This window comes from Cetorhinus maximus, chromosome 34 (genome assembly GCF_964194155.1).
Source record: "Cetorhinus maximus chromosome 34, sCetMax3.hap1.1, whole genome shotgun sequence".
Taxonomy (NCBI): domain Eukaryota; kingdom Metazoa; phylum Chordata; class Chondrichthyes; order Lamniformes; family Cetorhinidae; genus Cetorhinus; species Cetorhinus maximus.
In genome coordinates this window covers 8,488,993-8,509,290 of record NC_135912.1, presented here as the reverse complement: position 1 = coordinate 8,509,290, position 20,298 = coordinate 8,488,993, and the positions used below count along the sequence as shown (strand labels likewise).

At 42.9% G+C, this 20,298-nt stretch overlaps 1 non-coding gene across 1 annotated transcript; it reads left to right on the top strand.

Moving 5' to 3' along the window:
- The first annotated feature begins 19,103 nt into the window (after positions 1-19,103).
- On the top strand, positions 19,104-19,241 carry LOC144671867 (U11 spliceosomal RNA). Its single transcript, XR_013574036.1, has one exon. It is a non-coding gene; the product is annotated as a U11 spliceosomal RNA (small nuclear RNA).
- Positions 19,242-20,298: the final 1,057 nt, after the last annotated feature.

Here is a 20,298-nt window from a genome sequence, read left to right as displayed (position 1 = left end):
AGACAGAGCAAAGCGATCCCACAAGCAACAGACCAGATCTAAGCTCTGCAATCCTGTTACTTCCAATTGTGGATGCTGGGGCAATTAAACCACTCACTGGAAGAGAAGGCTGCACAACTATCCCCATCCTCAATGATGGGGGAGCCTAGCAAATCAGTGCAAAAGATAAGGCTGAAGCATTTCCTACAATCCTCAGCCAGAAGTGCCCATTGATGATCCATCTCGGCCTCCTCCGGAGGTCCCCAGCATCACAGATGCCAGTCTTCCACCAATTCGATTCACTCCACGTGATATCAAGAAACAGCTGAAGGCACTAAATAATGCAAAGGCTATGGGCCCTGAAAGTATACCGGCAATGGTACTTAAGACTTGTGCCCCAGAACTTGCCAAGCCCTTAACCAAGCTGTTCCAGTGCAGCTACAACACTGGCATTTACCCGGCTATGTGGAAAATTGCCCAGGTATGTCCTGTGAACAAAAATCAGGGTAAATCCAACCCGGTCAATTACCACCCCATTTGTTCACTCTCGATCATCAATAAAGTAATGAAAGGGCACATGAACAGTGCTATCAAGGGGCACTTGCTTAGAAATAACCTGCTCCCTGATGCCCAGTTTTCGTTCTGCCAGGGTCACTAAGCCCCTGACATCATTACAGCTTTGGTTCAAACATGAAAAAAATAGTTTAACTCCCGAGGTGAGGGGAGAGTGGCTGCCCTTGACGTCAAGGCAGCATTTGACCGAATGTGGCATCAAGGCGCCCTAGTAAAACTGGATTCAATGGGAATCAGGGGGTAAACTCTCCGCTGGTTGGAGTCATGCCTAGCACAAAGGACGGTGGTTGTGGTTGTTGGAGGGCAGTCAACTCAGCTCCAGGATATCACTGCAGGAGCTCCTCAGGGTAGTATCCTCCGCCCAACAATCTTCAGCTGCTTCATCAATAACCTTCCTTCCATAATAAGGTCAGGAGTGGGGATGTTTGCTGATGATTGTACAATATTCAGCACCATTCATGACTCCTCAGATACTGAAGCAGTCCATGCCCAAATGCAGGGTTGGGCGGAGGACACTACCCTTAGGACCTCCTGCAGTGATGTCTTGGAGCTGATATGACTGACCTCTAACAACTACAGCCATCTTCCTTTCTGCTAGGAATAACTCAAACCAGTGGAGAGTTTCCCCCCCCCCCCGATTCCCATTGACTCCAGTTTTGCTAGGGTTCCTTGATGCCACACTCGGTCAAATGCTGCCTTATTGTCAAAGGCGGTTACTCTCGCCTCACCTCGGGAGTTCAGCCCTTTTGTCCATGTTTGAACCAAGGCTGCAATGAGGTCCGGAGCTGAATGGCACAAGCGGAACCCAAACTGGGCATCATGGAGCAGGTTATTGCGAAGCAAGTGCCGCTTGATAGCACTGTTGATGACCCCTTCCATTAATTTACTGATGTTCCAGAATAGGCTGATAATTGGCTGCGATGGATTGTCCTGCTTTTTGTGTACAGGAAATGCCTGGGCAATTTTCTACATAGCCGGGTAGATGCCAGTGTTGTAGCTGTACTGGAACGGCTTGGTTCGGGGCGTGGTAAGTTCTGGAAAACAAGGCTTCAGTGCCATTGCCGGAATATTGTCACGGCCTAAAACCTTTGCATTATTCATTGCCTTCATCCGTTTCTTGATATCACGTGGAGTGAATCGAATTGGTGGAAGGCTGGCATCTGTGATGCTGGGGACCTACGGAGGAGGCCAAGGTGGATCATCCACTCAGCTCCTCTGGCTGAAGATTGATGCAAATGCTTCAGCCTTATCTTTTGCACTGCTGTGCTGAGCTCTTCCATCAATGAGGATGGGGTATTTGTGCGTCCTCCTCTTCCAGTGAGATGTTTAATTGCCCACCACCATTCACGACTGCACGTGACAGGATAGCAGAGCTTAGATCGGATCCGTTGGTTGTGAGATCCCTTAGCTCTGTCTGTCACTGCCTGATTATGTTGTTTGGCACACAAGTAGTCCTGTTTTATAGCTTCACCAGGTTGATGCCTTATGTTTAGGTGTTCCTGGTGCTGCTCCTGGCATGCCCTCCTGCACTCTTCATTGAACCACGGTTGATCCCTTGACTTCATGACAATGATAGAGTGGGGGATATGCGGGGTCACAAAGTTACAGTTTGTGTTCAAGTGCAATTCAGCTGCTGCTGATGTCCCACAACGCCTCATGGATGCCCAGCCCTGAGTTGCCAGATCTTGCATGCTAACCTTTCGTTTCATGCACAAGAACACCCAAATCCCTGTGTTGCACTTTTTTGGAGTCTCTCTCAATTTAAATATTAGCCTGCTTTTTGATTCTTCCTTCCAAAGTGCATGACCTCACAATTTCCTACATTAAACTCCATCTGCCAAGTTATTGCCCACTCACGCAACCTATCTGTCTCCCTTTGCAGAATCCTTATGACCTTGTCACAGCACGCCTTCCCATCTATTATGATATTGTCTGCAAATTTGGATACATTGCGCTCTGCCCCCTCCTCCAAGGCATTAACATAGATAGTATATAATTGAGGCCCTAGGACTGATCCTTGTGACACTTCACTTTCTCAACGGCAACTAGGAATGGGCAATAAATGCTAGCCTAGCCAGCGAAGCCCACATCCAATTAATAAATTTTAAACATAGTCTATTTCAATCCCGCTTTAGAAAATTCGTTCTTCATACCTTTGTAAATGCCCTCAATTAAGTTCAGGATACTGGTTTGAGACCCGAGTTGCTCACCCTCAAGCTGAATTTGAAATTCTACCTTGTTGTGGTCGCTACCCTCTAGAGGACTCTTAACATCCCTAATTAATCCCACCTCGATCTACTTACTAAATCTAAAATAGCCTGTTCCCGGGTAAGTTCTGTAATGTACTGCTTTAAGAAACAATCCGTGATGCACTTTATAAACTCGTCTTCCATTTTCCCTCCCACAATCCAGTCAATGTGAAGTTTAAAATCACCCATGACAATTATAGTGGCCTTCTTACACACTTCCATTATTTCCCAATACGTACTTAGTCTTCCAGTGAGGCAACTCTTCGGGGGCCTATTGACGACTCCCACCAGTAACTTCTTCCCCTTGCTCTTCTTTATTTCCACCCAAACTGACATGATCTATTGTGCCGATATCACTATTCACCACCGCATTGATATCTTCATTTATTAACAAAGCTACCCCACCTCCATTTCCTTTTTGCCTATTTTTCCGGAATGTTGAATACCCGTGAATAGTTATTTCCCAATCTTGGTCACCCTGCAACCACGTCGCTGTAATAGCTATCAAGCCATACTCATTTATTTTTACTTGTGGCACCAACTCATCTATCTTCTTAAAAGCGCTGTACGCATTCAGATGAAGAGCATTAAGCTCTGACTTTTTACCATTATTAATCATTCTGGTTCTGATTTCTGCTGCACTCTGCTGTTTATATTTTCTACTCCTACCTGTCACACTTGGATTATCCTTCGCCTCTTCACTACCCTGAACCGCTGCTCTCTCGTTTCTTTTTGATTTTTTTTAACCTTCCCTTCAATTGAACCCTCCCCTGCACTAATTAATTAAAAGTCCTATATACAGCACTAGTTATATGATTCGCCGGGACACTGGTCTCAGGAGGGTTCAAATTAAGCCCGTCCCAATGGAAAAGCTTTCTCGACTCCCAGGATTGGTGCCAGTGCCCTATGAATCGGGACCCATTTAACCTGCATCAAACTTTTAGCCACGCATTAACCCCTCTAATCTTATTTACCTTACGCCAATTTGCACGTGGCTCAGGTAGTAATATGGAGATCATTACCTTTGTGATTCTGATTTTTAATTTTAATGTAGCCCCGAGCTGCTTGTAACCCTTCAGAAGAACATCTTCCCTAAGCCGACCTATTTCCTTGGAACCTACATGGATCACGGCAACTGGATCCTTCCCCTCCCACTCCAAGTTCCTCAGAGCAGATGTCCTTAACCCTGGCACCAGGCAGGCAACACAGCTTTAAGAATTTCCTGCCTTTGCTGCAGAGTGCAGTAACCATTCCCCTAACTATTATATGCCCCACTAATACTACACATCCCCTTTCTCCCCCAACTTGAATGGTGCAGTGTGCCACGGTGCTGCTGTCAGCTTGCTTATCCTCCCCGCAATCTGTGCCCTCATCCACACCAGGAGCATGAAACTCATACCTAGTGTACAAGGGAACTGGCTGAGGCTACTTCAAAGCTATGTTTTGGATCCACATACCTGCCTCACTCGCAGGCACCCACTCCTATCCCTGACCATGGTCCAAATTTGATGCAATTAATTTAAGCAGAATGCAGTGTCATGCTAGACCAGTGATGGGAGCACTCATAAATGAACCATACATGTGCTATCCATCCATTGTACAATGATTCCGTTATCCAGGAAATATATTTAAATAAGTACCCCTCCAAGGTACACACATTCCTGATCTAGAATTATATATCACCGCCCCTGTGGATGGGTCATAATTCTGGGGCAACCTTCCTACAAGAACTGTTGGTGTACTGTCAAGTTAAAACAACATCTTTTATCTGATTTATTGTGAAGTTGGTTTATGGAGGCAGTTATAGTTAGGTCTGTGTGTGATGTAATTGCGTTTTGTAGTCAAGCAGACTGCAAGATTTAAATCACCAAAAGAAGCTAATGCTTGACAACCTAATGAACAAATTTGGATGCTGGATCAGCATATAACGTGTGATGGGAATTTGCATTTTTAGATAAATAAAGGGAGATTTGGATTTCAAGGCGATCTTCGTCTGTTTACAAATAGCCAGATAAGCAACGCAAAGGGGTGTGTTTGTTTATGTAATGTGTTTTTATTACATCGTGGCAACATGAAAGTTTTTATATTATGAAGAAGTTTACCTATCAAAGACATAAGGATCAATAGAATTTGCATATTAAAAAGAGACAAGCATATACACAGGAGAATGGAAGGTTATGTGTCACATGGCCAAGTAAGATTTAACAAGACTGTGTGAAATAGCCTTATTGAAGGCTGCAGTAGGAGGTGTCAGCTGTGGCTCAGTTCATAGCACCCTCGCCTTTGAATCAGAGGGTTGTGGGTTCATGTCCCACTCCCGGAAACCAAGAACTGTGATTGTACTCGAAAGAGTTGCAATCTGTGACTGTTGATAACTCAAAAGAACTTTTTGAAGCCTGCAGCATTTGTCCATGAGTGTCCCATGTAACAAAACCGAGCTTGCGGAAAAACCATTTGGAATTCCGTTGCCCAGGACATTGAGTTAACTTGCTGAGGTTGTTTTCGTTCTAAAGTCTACTTTTCGACTCTTGCTTTAAAGGGAGTTTAATTGGGAGTCAGGTTAATTAGGAATTTTAGGAGTTATTATGGTAGCAATTGTAGTCTTATGTATGTGCTTGGCATCCTCCATTTTGTTAATAAATATTTTAACATTTTTTTAAGCTCTAAGGGTATTGATTGACTCATTACTTCAGAATTCGGTGCACACCTCTCGTAATAAATACAAATTGAAAAATGGCTGTGATAGCACAATCAAGTTCCCCCATGGATTTGTTCCGTCTCGAACACATCATCTGGCACGTCATAATAGTACCTACACCACGTGGACGGCAGGGTTCAAGAAATTGCCTCACCACCATCATCTCAAGGGGAATTAGGGATTGACAATTAATTAGCCAGCAACGCCCACATCCCGTGAACGAATAAACTTTAAAAATAAATTTTCTTTAAAAAATGTAGTGAAAAACTGGAACTTGCCAGGCAAACACATGTGGGTGATTGGAGTAAAATGTAGCTTTCAAGCCTAAGATCGATCATTTATGTTGTTTTGTTTTTATTCTTGTTACGTAATGTTGTCAAAAGATTCGGGGGAAAGAGGAAAAATTGAGTTCAGTACAGTTCAGTTAGGATCTCGCTAAATTGCAGGTCAGGACCAACTGCATGCATTTTGCTCTACAACACTTTCTGTTACAATGCAAAATCAGATTTGATTGATGAACAGATATCTACCTACTCGTGTACATATAGTACCTGGGATTATTATGAACAGGAAAATGGAGTGCAATTATGCTGAATCTGCATCGAATGCCTCCAACGAAAATGCATCCTTCCTGATTACGGGTGCCTATAACTGAATCCAGATTTGGCAGATGTAGCCTGACAAAAACTCAAAGATGCAATTGTAGCTCCATCTTTTCTACTCTAGCACATTTGAGACAAAGATAATTGATCTCTTCGCATTTAGATGTTTTCTACACATGCCTACTAGCTTTTAATGATTTGTGTACATGGACACCCAAATATATTTTCTCGCCTGCAAATCATTTCTCTTTGGTTGGAAAACATACTGATTCATCTTTCATGGGCATCACACGGATTGCATCGCAATTCACCTAATTGGGATATATTTGCCCAAAGTTTGACTGCTCTCTCAATCTATCTGGCTGCCTTTGCAACGACCAGTTTCCATCCAGATTAACCATTGGCCTGTCTAACTCAATGTTAGTAGAAAATATGACAGTTTTTAGCACATGTGGCCCATTACATTTTTTGTTCATCCTTTGTATGTGAGAGCATGTGGCAAGGCAAGCCTTTAATTCTCATCCCCAGTTGTCACTTAGGATGTGGTGAGACGTCTTTTTGAACATTGGAAGTACATTTGCTGTAAGTGCACCCACGGTGTTGTTAGACTGGGGTGCTCCCCCAGGACTTTGACCCAGCAACAGTCAGGAAAAGGGGACATAGCTCCAGCACAGGGTAGTGTGTGGTTGTTTGCGGAAATTTAGAAATGGTGCTGTTCCAATGCATATTCTGCCCTTGCCCATCTGGTTGGTAGGGTTCGTGGGTTTAGACGGAGCTGTCAAAGGACCCTTCAGCCCATTGCCACAGTGCACCTTGTAGTGCGTACACAGTGCTGCCACTTGCGTTGGTGGTGGAGGGAGTCAATGTTCAAGGGAAATGGATCGGGTGCCAAACCAGGGGATTTTTTGTCTTGGATGGCAGCGAGCTCTTTGACTGTTCTGGAAGCCGCACTCATCGAGGCAAGTGGTGAGTATTCCATCACACTCCTGTGCCTTGTATTTGCTGGGCGTACTTTGGGGGATAGCGGAAGGGTGCAGGAAGTAAGATGATTACGGTAGAATTCCCAATCTCTGCCTTGCACTTGTAGGAATAGTATTTATGCATACGGCACAGTTAAGTTTCTCATCACTGACAACTCCCGGAATAATGATGTCGGGGGTTCAAAAATTGGTGTCAGCCATTGAAAATCTTGCTGATGCCCCACTCAATGAGATTGTAAATAATGGATTTTTTTTTTAATGATTACGAGGTTGGGTATTTGTGTCAGCTGTCCTATTTTGTAATTAATTTAGCAATTACACGTAAAGGAAATTTTAAAAGATCCTTCAGCTCATCTCTGAATTTATGCTGTGTCGCTGCATAAATGCAGGTGTTTGTGCAGCAACCAGTGAGTTGCAACATGAAACCTAACTCCCGTATGAACACGGGTAGATACACATTCTTATAGCCAAGGTAAGCCATTCGCCAATAAATACTATAAAGCAAATACAGCGCCCATAATAGTATGAAATTCCCTGATACTGAACAAAGTATAATCATTGATTTCCTGCGTGTCTCAATCTCTGGGTCGATGTGGCACTGACCAGTGCCGGAACTCCGGAGTCTGCTGCGGGCTCTGTTAGTCATTAAAATGTACCTGACAGTTAAAGTATTGAACAACAGTACCAAAACAAATGGAATACATGGATTTAAAATGTAATGTAAGAATTCAACTGTACCCCAAACATTTGACATTGTAATGCTTTGCTTTGTCACACAAAACCAGGATTGATTAACTAACAAATATTTACTCGTGTACATAAAGTACCAGTATATATTTTTTAAAGAGAAAAACACGGTAATTGTTGTTATAACTATGTTTGCTGTTTTCTTCACGCAGTATTTAGGTTTCAGCTTCTGACAGCAAATGGCTATATATCGGTCAAAAGTGAAACTGACTGTGAACCAAACGGAACAGTCTGTGACTGCATAAAGAAAGATGGCATGGATATTGCACAATGGAATCCGCCTCACGAAGTCAAACTCTACATGGTAAGCTACAGGAATATGCCTCAGTATCAGATCGATTATGATAACCATTAGATCCGCCAATGCCATGGCCTCGATGTAATGAGAAACACATTCAGAGAGACCGCACTTCCTCCGAGATAGTATCACAATCGTCATCAGATTAACTGTGAAGTTTTAAAAGGAAAAGAAACATAATCAGAGCAAGGGCATATGTATGATGGAACTGATGATATCTTTAAAGGAATATTGATATGTTAATATCTTGATGGTGCTGAATGCCAACTCTCCTACCTCTGCTGGGAACATGAACCCACCACAGAACAACAAGCCATCATTTAAGGAACAGTCACTGACCTCATTTCCTCTGGTGATCCTCACTCCACAGCTTCTCACCACATAGTTCCCCAAAACCATACATCTGTACATAGGCAGGTGAGTATGGCAGGGTGGGGCAGTTTGATGTACCTGGACAGAGAGTGAGGGGCAGCAGGGGCAGGATGATGTATGAAACCTCTTTCTCAAGATCCATAACCAGTATAAACTTTGGCCCTCTTGCTCCCTTTCTGGCTATAGGTTATGAACTAATATTCATTATAAGCCCACATGCTCCCACAGCTACTTCAACAATACTTCCTCACACCCTATACCCCGACCTTCAATAAGGACTGCATTCCATTTTCCAAAACTCTCTGATCCCAAAGCATCTCTCCTGATCATGCAATTTCCCACAACCCTTTCAGAGATGTCTTCTTATTTCCTCAACCAAGGTTTCTACCCACCACCCCATCCCAAACCACCACAGTTGACCGGGACCTTGACCTTATCTGCCACATTTCCTGCTTTCTGCTTTCAGCCCTTCCCCTCCCTTCCAGAGCCCCGATAGGATTCCGTTTGTCCACCGCCCAGACCCCAGAGTTAATGATCATTTTCTGACATTTAAACCACCTTGAGTGTTATGCCACCACTAGTCACACCTTCACTTCCCTTTAGGCATCCAAAAGTACCGTTCCCTCTGTAATACCGCTGTCCACTGATCAGTTACCTCAACACCCCATCGCCCTTCCACGTCACTTTTCCTTGCAAAATCAGATGTAACATCTGCCCTTTTACCTCCTCTCCTCACCGCCCAGGGCTCCAGTCACTCCATCCAGGTGAAACGTCAATTTACATGTACTTATTTCAATATAGTCTATTGAATTTGCTGCTCACAATAATTTTTCCCTCTTTATTATTTCATGGAATGTGGACGTCACTAGCAAGGCTGGAGTTTCTTGTCCATCCTTAATTTACCTTGAGCTAAATGGTTTTCTAGATCATTTCAAAGGGCAATTAAGGTTCAACCGCATTCTTTATTATAACAAGCGGTGATAGTTTCACGGTCACCATTACTGTGACTAGATTCAAATTCTTGATTTATTCGTTGAATTTAGATTCTATCAGCTTCCAAGGTGAGATTTGAAGCCATGTCCGCACACCATTAACCAGGGCCTCTTGATTTCTAGTTCAGTAACTTTACAACATCTTTCCCTGAAATTTGGACCAGCAAAGAGAGGACAAAAAGGTTGTCTGAAAAAGGTTTACGAAAGGCTGTGCCAGGATAATTGCAGACCGGATATTTTCCATTAAGGCAACCCCGGATTCGAAGCCTTAAAGATAACATCGCTGCGGATAAATCTACTAGGGAAGTCGGGAGAAAAGCACCACCAGCTGGTGCTCACACTGCAGTGCAACCTGCTACAAGGGGTAACTCTTTCGAGTTATCAACAGATCGCATGTAACTCTTTCGAGTACATTCACAGTTCTTGGTTTCCGGGAGTGGGACATGAACCCACAACCTTCTGATTCAAAGGCGAGGTGTGCTATGAACTGAGCCACAGCTGACACCTCCTGCTACAAGGGGTAGGTGAACCAAATAACATAGATGGATGTCAGTTTCAGCTGCATGAAGGGGATGGTGGGAAAATGACATGTTAACCGAAAAAAGTTGGCAGCAAACTCGTATGGAACACAAAGACTGAAATGAACGCGTTGGGCCGAATGGCCCGTTCTCCCTGCTGTCAACATGCTGAATCGGTCTTTTAATTAACATGTGAGAAATGGATCTATTCAGCCGTAATGAGCTTCTTCAAACTCAAGTAAGTCTCGCACTTTACAGAATAGGGACTCTGAAGTTGCAAACTGAGCAACCAATCGCTAGCAAGAGCAAACACCTTAAATTAGAGAATTTTACAGCACCGAAAGATGCCATTCGACTCATTTGCCTGCGCCAGTACTTTCAAGGAGCTCCATAAGGTAGTCAAACGGCTTTTCAATTTCCCTATGCATACTAAATTATTACATTTTCATATATCTATCCAATTCCCTTTTGATGGTGTCGATTACATCTGAGCCCAACATCCGTTCAGAGAGTACACTTCAGATCATAAGAACTCGAGTCATTCAAAAGTGCTCCTCGCCCTCGCCTTCGCTTCTTTGTCAACCACCTGACATTCGCGCAACAGGAATTTCAGCCAATGAATACCGTTGCTGCTGATTTATCCGTCAGCATATTTCACGCTTCTGTACAACTGAGTAATATTCTCTGCTCTTAGCCAAACAACTCTAATTTTGCTGGTCTCTCTACCTTGAGCAGCGTTAACAGGCCCAGCTGAAATTGAAACAGGAAAATAAGAATTGACAAGATTAAGTGAGATCCAGATTCACAGACGATCGTGAGAAGTGATTGACAGAGGAGGGTCGGAAAAGCGGAGAATTCAGATTATGATGGCAACCCGGTTTTTTCAGAGAGCAAGCAAAAACCTATTCCGGCCAGTTCTTACAGTCCGGTTGTGGCGGGGATAGAGGAGGGGCGTGGAGTGGTGCAGGATGATGGAGGAGTTGAAGTTGAAAGCAAGTAAGAATAACTGTCCTGAGTAGGATTTGAATTGCGCGATACAGCGGGTTTTTAACCTATCGTTGAGTAATGAGTGAACTCCCATTAGAACAAGACCATAAAAATAAAAATTTAATAAAACTCAAGACACAACGAGCTTTTACACTAAAATAGACCAGGTGATGATAGAAGATGAAACTCTTTCGAGTTACCAACAGTCACAGATTGCAACTCTTCCGAGTACAATCACAGTTCTTGGTTTCCGGAAGTGGGACATGAACCCACAACCACTCTGATTCAAAGGCGAGGGTGCTATGAACTGAGCCACAGCTGACACAGTGAACCTCTGTGAAGAATCGGTTAATTATGGGATAAGACCATACGGTTCCATGTCGAAACAATGATGGGCGGTCAGACCACTGATGTATAATTGATTAGGCGTTTGCCTGAACGAAATCTATAATTGTAAGCCTCTTCCGAATTGGCAGAAGCAGGTGACAGTGGCAGCACATGTGAGCGGTCAAAAGTTAGCAGACTGGCGGCGGTTGGATGATCTGTGATTTCTGGCAAAGATTTCAATGTAAACCTTTGATCTGATCTCAATAATTCAAAGTAAAGGTGTATCATTTATTGAACTGAAACCAGAAGGAGGATCTGTTTTTCAATTAGATGAAGTGTAACAGGTTGAATTAATAGAGAATAGGAAGCGGATATATCGCGATGAATTAAAGCACAATTTAGCGACGTAACACACACTGGCAATAATGCAATAACTTGATTACACGCATAATGCATGATTATATGATCTATTTTTTTAAATCGCTGACGTTATTGAGCATCATTTAAAGAAATCATAAACTATCCATTCACATTAATGACGCTAATACGAATTGGTGCAAGAGGGACAGTGAGTCACTTGACTGGTGTTTAATTACTTCAAAATGCGCTGAATTTCTGCTTTTCCGGGCCCCTTATTCAACTCCCCGTAGCACAGTATCTCTGCAGATAAGATGAATGTCCTGCAAGTACTGGACAATTTAGACAGATAATACAATCTACTCAACACAAAGAATCATTCAACACTGTAATGATGTAACAGGCGGAACAAATGCCCAAAACGTAACAAGGCTGTAGCACATTAAACTCTTACTGAAGAGTTAAGTTGCTAAGTTAAAACCAATGAATACGCGAATGGACGGTCTCTTGTCTGTGGCACAGGGGCATGCTGGTTCATAAAACAGGTTGAATGCGCTCAATTCAGGTAACATCTGGTCCCATAACAAAAATGACCCCGGCGACATGAAAAAAGTATAAGGAAGTTTATGACTAATAGCTGGGTACAGTGAATTTTCTGGTGCATTAGCAGCTACGAAAGTAGGGTAACACTTGATAAGATCAGCCTTTCATTTGCACCTACTATACGCAAATTACAACCGGACGAAGGAAATTATCTAGTTTGCCGCCAGCAGAAAGGCTGAGTTAGTAAATGGCAATCATGTATCTACATTGTAGCATGAGTTACACCAATAATATCTCGAAAGAGTTACTTACAGAGGACACCAAACACAGCAAGGATGGCATAGTAAATTCTCTGGATACTCAGAAAAGACAAATATACTTTCATTAACGTAAAAAAGGACAATCCCGCCCTTTCACTTTGTGTTAGAGCTGACGATCTGTGAAAATCCAGCATTATGCTCTCTTCCATACTCCACTGTCTATGAGAAACACAGAATCACTGACACTGCAAGATGAACCCATTTATTTATAACACTGGGTACCCTCTTGTGAGCCAGCGTTGATCCATGGAGATTTCAATTAATTACAGTCATTAAAAAAAGTGATTTTCTCTCTTGCAAATAGGCACGTTGTTTTGAACAAGGTACATTTACCACGTCTTAGCCTAAAGTCAGTGAAAACCATCAGAACCCAGAATAATGTTCGAATACTTCTTGGGGACAAAGGGGAATGTGAAACTTGGTGCCTTGCAATGAAGAAATCAAGTGAGAGGGCACCTGTGTACTTGTCATTGTTTACTCGTGAACTCCAAACCAGTGGTATTGTCACTGGACTAGTATCCCAGAGGCCCAGGGTAATGCTCTAAGGCAGGGTTCGAATCCCTCCACGGCAGGTGGTGAAATTTCAATTCAAATTTGGAAAAAGTGTGAAAATGACCGCAAACCCATTGTAGATTGTTGTTAAAAAGGAAATCTGCTGTCCTTACCTGTGACTCCAGACCCACAACAACGTGGTTGACTCTTAAAAAAAAAGCCCTCTGAATTAGGGATGGGCAATAAATGTTGGCCTAGCCAGCGATGCCAACACCCCATGAATGAATTAAAGAAATCACAGTATCATTACAGTACAGAAGGCCGCCATTCGGCCCATCGAGTCTGCACTGGCTCTCTGAAGGAGCATTCCACCTAGCCCCATTCTTGCTCCTTATCCTTGTAACCTTGCACAGTTTCCCTTTTCAGGTAGCAGTCCATTTCCCTTTTGAGTAACTCGATCGAACCTGCCTCCGCCACCCTTTCAGGATGTTTGTTCCAGTCTCCAAACACCCTCTGGGTGAAAATGTTTCCTCAGATCACATTTACTCATTTTGCCAATTATTTTGGATCTGTGCCCTCTAGTTCTTGATATTCTCGTGATTGGGAACAGTTTCTCACTATTTACCCTGTCCGTACCCCTCAGGAGCCTGAATACCTCTATCAAATTGCTCTCACAGTCTCTGAAGAATAGTCATAAGGACTCGAAACGTTAACTCTGTTTTTCTGTACACAAATGTTTTCAGAAATGCTGAGTTTTTCCAGCATTTTCTGTTTTTATTTCACATTTCCAGCATCTGCAATATTTTGCTTTTATCTCCTCTCAGCCTTCTTTTCCCCAAGGAGAAGAGTCCTAACATTTCTAATCTATCCTTATAGCTACAGCTCTTTATCCATGGAATCATTTTTGTGAATCTCCTCTGTGCTCTCTCCAATGCTCTTCACATGCTTCCTCAAGTATGGCGCCCAGAACTTGTCCCAGTACTCCAGATGAGGCCTAACTAGTGTCTCATACAAGTTCAACATGACATCCTTACTCTTGTATTCAATGCCCCTATTAATAAAGCCTAAGATACTATATGCTTTATTAACTGTCCTCCCAACTTCAATGGCCTATATATGTATACACCAAAGTCCCTCTGTTTCTGCTCCTCCTTTAGAGGTTCTCCCTTTATATAAAACTGTCTCGCCACATTATTCCCACCAGAATGAATCACCTCACACTTCTCTGCATTGAACTTCATCGGCCACTCGTCTGCCCAATCTACCAACATGCCTATGACCTTTTGAAGTCAAAGACTATCCCCATCACAGTTGACAACATTTTCAATCTTCGTATCATCTCGAAGTTTTAACATCATGCCCTGCACACCACAGCCTAGGCCTTTAATATGTATCAGGAAGAGCAAGGGTCACAACACTGACCCCTGGGGAACGCCACTACAAATCTTCCTTCAATCTGAAAAACAACCATTTATCACTACTCTCTGTTTTCTGTCACTCAGCCAATTTCTTATTCAAATGCCTACTTTCCCTTCTATTGAGTGGCCTAGAATATTGCTCACATATCTGTTGTGTGGCACTGTATCAAATGGTTTTTGAAAATCCAGACATACCATATTAACAGCGTTTCCTTTATCAACCTTCTTTGTTACCTCCTCAAAAAAATCCAGCAAGTTAGTTACCCATGATTTTTCCTTAATGAATCCACACTGGCTTTACTTAATTATCCTGCAATTATCCTGCACCTGTCTAAGTAATTAATAATTTTATCCAGTACTATAGTTTCCAGAAGTTCCCCTACATCTGAAGTCAAAATTATTGGCCTTTAGTTGTAAGTTTTATCCTTGTACCCCTCTTTGAACAAGGGTGTAACATTCGCAATTCTCCAGTCCTCTGGCACCTCCCCTTTGTCTAAGCAACATCGAAAGGTTATCACTAGTTCCTCTGTAATTTCCACACTCAACTCCCTCAGCACCTCAGCATCTCATCCGGTCCTGATACCTTATCTATTTTAAGTAAAATAGCCTTTCTGACACCTCATCCTTCTCGATCGTAAGCCCTTCTAATGTACCAGTTACCTCCTCTCTCACCTTGGCCTGGTTTGGATCCTCTCCCTTTGTAAAGAAAGATGCAATGTATTTGTTCAAAACCTCCACTACTTCACCAGCTTCCACATGCAAGTGCCGTTTTTTGTCCCTAATCTGACATACTCTATTTAACCAGCGTTTTATTGTTTACATACTTAAGGAAGACCTTAGGATTCTCTTTTATATTCGCTGCTAGCCTCTTTTCATGCTCTCTCCTTGCTTTTCTTATTAGTTTCATTATATCCCCTCTGGGCTCTCTATATTCAGCCTGATCCTCCATTGTATTTCCACCTGGCATCTGTCATATGCTCATTTATTCCTTTTCATCTTTACCTCTACATCTCTCGTCATCCGGGGCGCTCTGTATTTGTTTGTCTTACCTTTCCTCTTCAAGGGAATATACCGTGGCAATGCCTGCAATACCTTTTCTTTGAAGGTGGCCCATTTTTCAGCCACCGTCTTTTATTCCAACATTTTATTCCAACTCACTCGACTCAGATGCATTCTCATCCCATCGAAGTTGGCTTTCCCCCAATTAATTATCCCTGCTCTGGATTGTTCCTTGTCCATTTCCATGATTAACCTAAACTTTATGATACAATGGGCACTGTCCCCTCGAGGCTCTCCCATTGATATTTGATCCACTTGTGCCAACTCTTTCCCCAGAACCAGGTCCAAAAGTATATGTCGCCTCATTGGACTGGAAACATACTGCTGTAGAAAATTATCTTGAACACATTCCAGGAACTCTCACTCAGCTTCTCCCTTTGTATCATTCCTATCCCAGTCTATATTTGGATAATTGAAGTCTCCCATTATGATAACTCTATGCTTCCTGCACCTCTCCATAATTTCTTTGCAAACTTGCTTCTCCACATCCCTTTCACTAGTTGGTGGTCTATATACTACAACAATCAATGTTATTGCACCTTTTTCATTCCTTACTTCTAGCCAGAGAGATTCCGTCCTTGACTCCTCTGGAACATCCTTTCTCTCCAGTACTGTAAGGATATCTTTCATTAATATTGCTTCTCGATTCCCACCCCCCGCCCCCACCACCACCCCCCCCCCCCCCCCCCCCCCCATCCCCTTCAAACTTATATTTCCTTTCCTGTCTGTCCTAAACACCTTGTACCAAGCAATATTTAACGCCCAGTCTTGCTCTTCTTTGAGCCAGGTCTCTGTTATAGCAATAATGTCACAATTTCATTTGTCAACCTGTGCCTGTAGCTCACCAATCTTATTAAGCACACTCCCTGCATTCACATACATGCACATTAGCCTTGGTTTAGGCTTTTGTTTACTTTCCCCCTTATTCTGGCCTTATCTAATGACTTGATATTGCCTACTCTAATTCTATCAAACTCTCCAAGTATTCTATCTACCTTGATACTACTCTCTGATATATCCTCGTTATCAGTTGATATTTCACTAGTTATCACTGCCTGTTTTTCTCCACTCCACTCTAAATTTCCCATCAGATTCCCATCCATCTGCTAATCTAGTTTAAACCTTCCCCAACAACACTAGAAAATATCCCAGGGAGGACAATTTCCCAGCCCTGTTAAGGCGTAACCCATCCTTCTTACACAGGTCCCACATGCCCCAGAACTGATCCCAATGCCTCAGTAATCTAAAGTCTTTCCTCCTATTCTATTTCTCCAGCCACGTGTTTAACTGTTCGCTCTTCCTATTCTTATGCTCACTAGCACATGGCACTGGGAGTAATCCTGAGATTACTGTTCTTGAGGTCCTGATTTTAAATTCTCTTCCTAACTCCCTAAAATCTGATTTCAGGACCTCACTCCTTTTCCTACCTATGCAATTGGTCCCAATGTGGACCACAACCTCTGGCTGTTCAAAAGAATGTCCTGCAGCTGCTCTGTGTCACCATTGACCATGGCACCAGGGAGGCAACATACCATCCTGGAATCACGACTACAGCAGTAGAAACGCCTGTCTGCTTCTCTAAGTATGGAATCCCCTACTACTATTGTACTTCCACTCTTCCTGCTCCTCCCCTGTGCAGCTGAACCATCCGTGGTGCCAGGGATTTGGCTGTTGTTCTAGTCCTCTGAGGAACCATCTCACTCGCCAGTATCAAAAATGGAAAAGCGGCTAGAGAGAGAGATAGCCCCAGGGGATTCCTGCACTGCCTGCCTGTTTCTCTTAGATACTCTGGCAGTCACCCATTCCCTTTATGCCTGTGTACTTCTTAGCTGTGGTGTGATCATCTCTCTAAACGTGCTATCCACGTAATATTCAGCCTTGTGGATGCACCGCAGTGACTCCAGCCGCCACTCAATCTCTGCACTCCGACCTCAAGTTTCTGCAGCTGGTGACACTTCCTGCAGATGTAGTCATCGAGCGCACTTTGTGATTGCACAACTTCCCACATCCCGTAAGATACACATTCTGCATGGCCGAGCCGCACTGACGTACTTTAAACGTTATATAAAGCGTTTATTACAGTATTTATTTACAAATTAATTCTAATTTACTAATTTATTTTAATTATTTTATTAGCTCATTTGGAATAATTACTATATATAATACAATTTGCTTTGTTTATTGAATGTTATTGCCACCCACAATAACAATTAAAGTCTTTCCATTTCTTAATTACACGGGTATGTGTTTTTGGCATTATTTTAATCACTTTATTTTAACTATTTTCATTTCTCAATTCCTGGGATCTTTTGCAAATATTCTAGGGCATTATGGCATGTTTTCAGAGACACTTCTGAATAATGCAAAGCAACCAACAATCTCAGAAAATATTTGGCCATTCTCCGATTTGCCCCTAAATATTAATGCCATTTCGCACTACCTAAATATGTTTAAGTACAAATGATTTCTCTGGAACTAATATCACAACCTAATCCGCTAATGACATCATGAAAATACCGACTGAATTCATTACACAACCTGTAAAGATTGACCAAACAACTAGATTCGCGCTTGAATGATTGACCCAGTCTCGAAGATATCAGGAAATAAAGGCTTGTGAGATGTCATTTCCCCGAAATCGATGGCACCTGTGACACGAGCTGTAAATAGTGACTCACTCCCGTTGATCTTCCTAGGGCTCTGCACACAAAATTCCTGTTCACAGCCTGCCTTTAAACAAGTCAATCTCTCAAAATAGCTGCTGTCATGTGATATGGACAAAATGCCAAGTCATCTTTCAAATAAAGTAATCCCATTTAGCAATGGGAAGTCCCCTAATGAGTGCAGTGTTCAAAAGAGGCCAAGATTTTCATGTCTTCGGGAAAAACCATTTTCTGATTGAGAAATCATTGAATGCCAAAAGTCTTTTCATCTCTGGGCATGTCTGCCTGCAATGCACTTAAAGCTGCCAGGGAGTTTCACTACATTGCATTTGAAAAGATCAAGTGAATTTTGACAGTCATTTTGAGGGTTACTTGTGTCCATTTAAAGAAAAGGAAGATTAGGATTTTTCCTAAAATCTATATCATAACTACGAGCCCGTTACACAGTGGGCTTTTCTGTCAAACACATTGTTTTTTTTACCCTATTTCATGAGACAGTGTAACAAGGCAGGTTCATGATTTGCTATTCAGAGATGTGGAGACTTATACTCTGGGATTTATATTCTCAACTGTAGCTGACTTCTTATGCTTCTGGAGAATGTCTAGTTAAACTTAGTTTAGGCTGTATGATTCTGGAGTACTTTGGTTAAAAAAAAATGTCCGAGATTCTAGGTACCACAAGGACAAAAGCAACACTAGTTTGTATTTATATAACGCATTCCGTGGAGCAAAATGTACCAAAACATTTTGCAGAACCAATATAGAGCAAAATTAGACAGTGAGTGACATAAAGAGATATTAGGCCAGTTAACCAAAAGTATGGTCAAACAGTAGAATTGAAGGAGCTTCTTAAATGGGAAAAGCGAAGTAGAGCGGTGTGGTGGAGGTTTAGGGGGGGAATTCCAGAACATTGGGCCTGGAAAGCTGAAGGAGTGGCCATTCCGCTGTGAATAGCACACGGACGAGGCGCTGGGGCCTTATCGGTGCGGAATCGATATCAAGAGATTTCGGAAGAACAAGTTTTTTTTTTCCTGGAGCTGCTGCTGATCGTTGGTCTCGGCACTCCAAAAAAAAAAATTAGTGGAACGATTAAAATCAGGTATGCTTAAGAGCCTAGAATTAGATGAGTGAAGGTTTGTCAACGGTTTGAAAACTTGAATGAGATAACAGTGAATAAGAGGGACCAGGTCAAGGAGGCATTTGAAAACACGAATGGGCCTTGTAAAACTGGAACATTGCTTAAGCCAGTGTCGGTCAATGAGCATAGGGGCAGCAGTTTTCAGTGGGCGTATGGGGGCAGGCACAGCACGCCGACGCGTAACGCGATGATGCCAGGGTGCGTCCGATGTCACTGCGCTGTCTTGGGATCTTTGGTTGGGCGGCCACCGCCCATATTTAAACCGCCTATTAAGGCCATTAAGGAAGTAATTAATGTAATTGTTAACGCTGCCCCGTCCAACCTTTCGATTGTCGAGCAGGCGTTAAGGCATTCACATTTTTTAGGAAAGCTCATCCACCAGTGGGATGGGGTTTCCTCAAACTTTTCTTAATTAAATAAATCATTTTTCTGAAATATGAAAACATGCCCCACCTCATTTGACACAGCCACACGAGAAGGGACATGTCTCATTACATTTATAATCCATTTATTTAATAATTTCAAAAGCCCTTCAATCACCATGAGGCAGCTCCGTGCCTCAGGGAGATTGAAACATTCTTTCCGGCGCATGCTCAGTGCTACTGGCTGTGTCTTACTCTGGATGGGCCTCAACTGGTCCTCCCGCGTAAAGTGGCAGCACTGAGCCAATCGCAGGCGGTGGTCAGCTCCACGACCGCCCCCACCCACTCCCACCAAGACCACCCGCTGACTGAAAAATTCAGGCCCAGGTGTGATGGGTGAACTGGATTGGATACAATTTAGGACATGGCGGCAGGTGACCTCAAGGTTTCAGAGAGCAGAGTATGGGGGGCCCTCTAGGAGTCTGTTAGAGTAGCCAAGGCTGGTGATAGCAAAGGAATGAATGAGGACTTCAGTAGTATGTTAACTTAGGCAGGCGTGAAGTCAGGTGAGATTACAGAAGTGGAAATAGGCCATCTAACTGACGGTGCAAATATATGATTGAA